General features: G+C 37.9%; 1 long non-coding RNA gene across 1 annotated transcript in view; it reads right to left on the reverse strand.

The window, feature by feature from the left end:
• Positions 1-1,722, reverse strand: part of LOC135580198 (uncharacterized) — a 64,412-nt gene extending 62,690 nt beyond the window's left edge. The window contains exon 1 of the long non-coding RNA XR_010474510.1: positions 1,215-1,722. This is a non-coding gene — a long non-coding RNA (uncharacterized LOC135580198). The remainder of the gene's footprint in view (positions 1-1,214) is intronic.
• Positions 1,723-6,000: the final 4,278 nt, after the last annotated feature.

Here is a 6,000-nt window from a genome sequence, read left to right on the forward strand (position 1 = left end):
TAATTTCTCTTTCTACCAATTATACAATTCCTATTTAAGATATTGCTGCACATTCCAGTGGTAGTAGTGTTTGTCCTAGGCTTCATTGACTTAAATATCTGCTACTAAGTTCCTGACATTTTTTTTAGTCAGCAGTGCTACTAGCCCTAAAAATCTCTAATGCTTAGCTGTACTATGTGCAACTTTTAAAGAAAGGGAGGATTGACTTTGTGAAATCGGGAAAGCAAACAAAAGTCCATTTTTAACTGTAGAGAAAATAAGACAGCCCAATAAAAAACATTGTGCTCCACATTAACTGTCCAATGTGCAAGGCACTAAACTGTTTTCGCCCATCTTGTAACTCATCTGTTCGTGGGCTACTGCCCTCTTTAGAGACTGGTGGTTCATCTACAAGGCATATCTGAGCCCTGAGAACATGAGCTATTCTTGACCTTTTCACAACTGACATAAGAGAGCAGAACCATCTTCCTTCTGTTAGTCACACACAAACTATCTGGAACTTGTGAAATGAGAAGACCATTAGACCATTCCTCAAGAAGCACACACATATATCAAATTCTGTGCTCAGCAAGAAAACATTCATAAAAATTCATTGTCTTAGCCTAGTATAGTAAGCATTCCATATTTTGCTAACAAAACCCTGACTATCATAAATTTTACAGAGCCAGACTTCTCCTTGCGACAGTAATGAAACCTGCCAGACCTCTGTCCTTCTCTACAACAGTTTATGCCATAAACCAGATTTATGCCAGGGCTGTATTTTATGCCAACAGCAACACTGTACTGTACGATATCCACAAGTGTTCTGTCTTAACCTTTAGCCTAAGGAGAACAGCTGTTACAGAACTAGAAAATTACTCCAAGGCACTCAAAACACACTTCCAGAGAGCTTCGCTGCTGAGTCAGTTTAAGAAAATGGAGAAATACCACCAAATAATATTAAAAAGAAACAGCTAAGATTTCTCTTGGTTCTGGCATACTACAAAACTTTTGGGTCACATCAAACTGCACCGAAGAGGAGTAGGTTCTAGTGAGAGGTTCATTCATTGCTTCTCACAGTAGCATGCACAAGCTCCAGTCACAGAGCAAGACCATTTTTTCTACCCTCTGTACAAGGAGGAGAGGGCAAAGAGGTACCTAGTCTTGAGAACATGCTCTACCAGCCAGCAGCTGCATCACAGATAAAAACAAACTCATCATAGTATTTTCTGTACCTTTATTTCAGAGGTATTGCAGCAGCTCTAACATCCGTCTTGAACTTTCTGCTCACTGTGGTAGCTTTTGCATTCCCACGAGATCCTGTGGCCAGCAGGAAGGAGCTAATATAGAAGGGTGGAGGAGAAAAGAATCATCCTCATGAAATGTAAAACCTGTGGTAGAGGTAATAAAGCACAAAATAGCTGCAGCTAGCAATTATATTAAGCACTATGTCTCTACCCTTGCTGTTTCTTTAGCCACAACCACCTCTTGTAAGGAGAATTAAGGAAAAATGGCTCTGAGGCTAAGATTGGGGATTTAACAGTAAGGCCAATGATGTAAGAGTGTTATGGTCCTCTTCCCTCACATTTGTAGAAAATAACCAAAGTACCTATTTACTGATAAATCAGACACAGATGTGGGCAGGCTCTTGGCAGCCAGAAAACCCACTGCTTGGTTTTGCAGAGATTCCAGAGACACCTCACAGCCACCATAAGAACTAACTTTTGTTCCAGCTGCTTCCTTAAGGCGAGGTCCTCAGCAGGCATAAATCATTCCAAGCTCCAGTGAAATCCTTGTAAAACCACCCTGATTTACATCATCAGAAAAATCAGCCCTTTTGCCTCTTCTTGCAATTCCAAGTGTTTATTTCCTTTTTATCCAGCAGTTGTTCTCCTGAATGCTAATGTGATGAGAGGTAATTCATTCCCAATCAACCATTCCCAGAGTAATTAGCATAAGCATCTAACCTTCACTCCTCCTGCTTTTTTCAGGTCCTACACAACCTTTACTAACCACAGATATTGGGATACTGCATACAGTATTTCAGCTGTAGCCCAGCTGTAATTATTTCCTCAAGTACTCAAGACATTTTGAAGAATCACATCCACCCCTTAGTGTTCTGATGGAAATGAAGTTGTTATTTTTCTATGTAATTATTTCATCATATTTATTACTTAAACCATCTCTGAGAACAAAAGCTACAAGCAAAAGCAAGGCTTCATTTCACCAGGTGCTCTCCTGACAGTTTGAGAAAAGGTATTTAGGAAAAAAAAAAAAAAAGGTATGGCAAAAAAAAACACCTTTTCTTTGAACATCAATGCTCTGACAACCACAAAGGCTGCCTGACAATCTTGATAGCTCTATTTATGATGTTACATTATTCTGAAACTGTGAGGAATGCTATTTCTACTAACCAGGCTTAGGTCTAAATAGAGCTGTGAGGCAAACTCCCTTTCTCTCTTTCCAACCGTGTGACCTCCTGGAGAGTGAACAAAAAGGGAATCGGAAACTACTGAAGGGTTGCAAAGATGGAAATTGTCAGTGTCCTGCTTCTTCCCTCACCTGGAGGCCAGTGTGTCTCAGGGAGTCTTAGACTGTGAAGTTTCCCTGGTGGGGAAGCAGCAAATCTATCACCAAGCTGCGAACAACCACAATGTACAACATGATGAAGAAAGCCACTTCAGCAGCTTGTATTCTTTCTTTTATATGACTTCAAGTAAAAGAGGTCTTGGACATCAGTGATGGATTGTGGCCTTTTGGAACACTAAGACAGAAAACGTAAGGCAGTGGATTCCCGCCCCAGCCAAAACAAGAGAAGCCGAGCCTGTAAACCCCAGGTGACCGGCGGTCTGCATTTACAAGATTCACTCTCTTACTTAGCTTCCCGGCCCCCTCCCATCAAATCACAAAATCAAAAGTTTAGAAGGAGCTTCAGGGTTTTCTCAGTGCCCACATTCATACAACATATCTCTTAACCTCTCAAAAACTATAGATAATGTTAGATGGAGATCCAGAGCCTTGTCTACAAGCAATACAGTAATATCTGATGCTTATAAAGGACTTTTCATAAATAAAATATTTACAAAGGACATCACAACCATACAAATGGAGAAATCAGGTAAAAATGACTTCCTCATAGCAGAAGGGTATTGGAGCCAGATAATCTGTGTTCCTGCTAGTTCACATTGCCAAATACATCCTAGCAGAGATAACCTTTTGTTAATCTTTAGGGCAAGCTACAAGGAAGTTCTGTTATGGGAAAAAAAAAAAACAAAAAAAAAAAAACGGGATAAATAGAGCAAGGGTAAAGGATTGAAATTTTAAATCCTCTAAGGTGTATAAACTGGTTTTTCCTACATCCTTAAACTGGTTAAGTCAATTTACCAGTTGTTATGAGCCTGACATCTTAATGAAAGAGGACTTGTGTGATTGCGCTGTCTATTCCTACTAATAGTCTTTGAATCTGCTAGCTAATTTAAACCAAATACAGAAAAGGTGTGGATGTTTCAAAGGTAATTACATTCCCATAGATCTTAAGACTGGCCCCAAATAGAGCAGAGTTGGAACCAGATCAGTCCTGTCACTCAAAGATCCTGCCAAATATGGCAGCAGAAGTAAGATGACAAAATCATTTTTAAAATCTTTTTTGTGTTCATTAATCTTCAGTTTCCTTTTGTTCACTGTATGTGTGAGTTTGTGTTTCAGTGTACCGGGTGATGAGAATAGTGACAGCCTGCCTAGAAGTGCAGCAGATATCTGTTCAGAACTGGTGGTGGTTCGAAGAATGCTAAAATCCACGTAGACATGTAGCAGTAAAAATAACAGCTATTAGCTGAGTTTCTCATTGGTTATTTTATTACCATAAAACAACCAATTCAAATTAAAATAATTAATTGATCAGATTAGAAATTTCCATGGAAATAAAGTTTTAAAGCTTTTATGTTTTGGTACTTACAAAAAAAAACTATCGATATTTCACAAATTTTATTCCGTTACCTTCAGAATTGCTACGCCATATCATAGATTAGGCCTCCAGTGTACTACAAAAATCTGGTCTTAATTTGACCAAGAGTTTTCCAAATTATATCCCCTTTAAAAAATTACAGATATTAATATGCCAGATCTTTATTGTAATTTCCATAAACCAGATTTAACAAAAAAATTCCACTGCTAAATATGTGGAACAAAATCTGAACTCCCCAGTAGCCCCTGTTGAAGTTGAGGAAGCTGAAGCATTTGCAGGCCTATGGACAAAAATAAGGTGCTTCTGAATGGCAATATAATCTAATACACAGTCTCACATAATGGTGCATTTTGTAGGAAACACTCCATATAGTTTCTTCTATAGCTTCTGTCAATTATCACACTGCAAAATTGTTCCCATCACAACACTGGAGCTATTTTTAATACTCCTGACTGTTTTCTAATAACTCTGTTAAAAATTGCTGATTCCCCTTGAAGCTACATATCTAAATAGATGGAATAACTTGCTGAAACATGCCTAGTCCTAAACATTAATATAAATGATTCTGAAATTCACATTTATCCATAATCAGAAATACCACGAACATCCATGAAAATACTGCAAAAAGAGGATTATAGTACAGTTACTATATAATCATTCACAATTAAAGAAAGGGTGTGTTAAGTGTTATTTTTTGTTAGAAATGGTACAGCACAGTCTCCTGACAAAGTTATCAGAAGAGTTTTTAGATCCATATACACAAGAGAATTAGAAACAACTGGTGATTTTTTGTAGAAATAATATCTGCTTATACAGGGTCAATATTCTGAACTTAAATTCTGACTTCCAGTTAACCATTTGACTACAAATCAACAAGAAATACACGTACATGAGAATCTCTTCTTTCAATCTGTGACACACTTTTCTTAGGCCATTAAACCTGTGGCTTAAGAATAATCTTGGTATTTGAAATTCTAATGGGATGTGCAAAGTTTTCACTTCAGATTTGTTCTACCTTTTCTGCTTCAATCCTTCTCACAAATCTCTTCCTTATGTTGGTGACATATTTTACATTTGTGCTTTGCAGGAGAGCAGGCATGCTAATATCCCAGCACCCCATTAGTATAATGCTAGAGATGACTAGGAACATTACAAATCTCTTGCCCCCTCGATAGCAAGTTGCCCGTGTAAACTCTAAGTTGGATTGCTATTGCCTCATCAAATTCTCTCAAATAACTAACACATTTTTTTTCACTCCCCCTATTCTGGGGAATTCATGAGTTTTATGGTGTTTTCTACATGGATTTGATAAGCCGATAAAAATTGTAGCTATGGCTACCCGTAAGCGTTGAGGACTTTCCTGTCATGACAATCCTCTTGGCCACCCTTGGGAGTGTGTGTGGTATGGCACAGGTGGTTTGTCTTTACCCCAGGATGTTATTCAGCTCCACTCATTCACCTTTTTCCAACGTGAAAAAAGCCCTGAGTTTCCCAACTTTTAAATTTAATAAACAGACCTCTCTTTTCAGAGGTTACAACCTATAAACTGACCTGCACCAACGCCTAGACTTTCTCTAGTAGACTAACAGGTTTACAAGGTATTAAAGACATTTAACTAGAAGCTGAATTACTGAATGTAATTATTTGCCATTGCAAAACTGGGGACATCCAGGAATTACTAGAATGGAAAAGGTTATTTTAGCCCATGGAAGAACACTGCTACATTCATCAGCCTTCAGGACAACTCTGCTGGTAGCTTGATTCTTCAGGAATTCAAACCAAACTGGTTGAACTGTAAGAACAGTTACAAGCCTGATTGGAGGAAAATATCTCCAACAATATTTACTCTGATTGTTATTTTAAAATCATCTTGTTCTTTCAGAATATAGATTTTTTTTTTTAACTGCTTGCTTTCCTACCTATGGTCTAAATCTTTGTCCATGTATAGCCCAGAATAATTAAGTGCATGATGAAAAATAGCAATTTATATGCAAATCTCCTGCTTTTGCCATGTAAATTATGTGGTAGTGTTACCGTATGAAGACAAAGAGGATTTT

The sequence above is a fragment of the Columba livia genome, chromosome 9 (genome assembly GCF_036013475.1).
Source record: "Columba livia isolate bColLiv1 breed racing homer chromosome 9, bColLiv1.pat.W.v2, whole genome shotgun sequence".
NCBI classification, from domain to species: Eukaryota; Metazoa; Chordata; class Aves; order Columbiformes; family Columbidae; genus Columba; species Columba livia.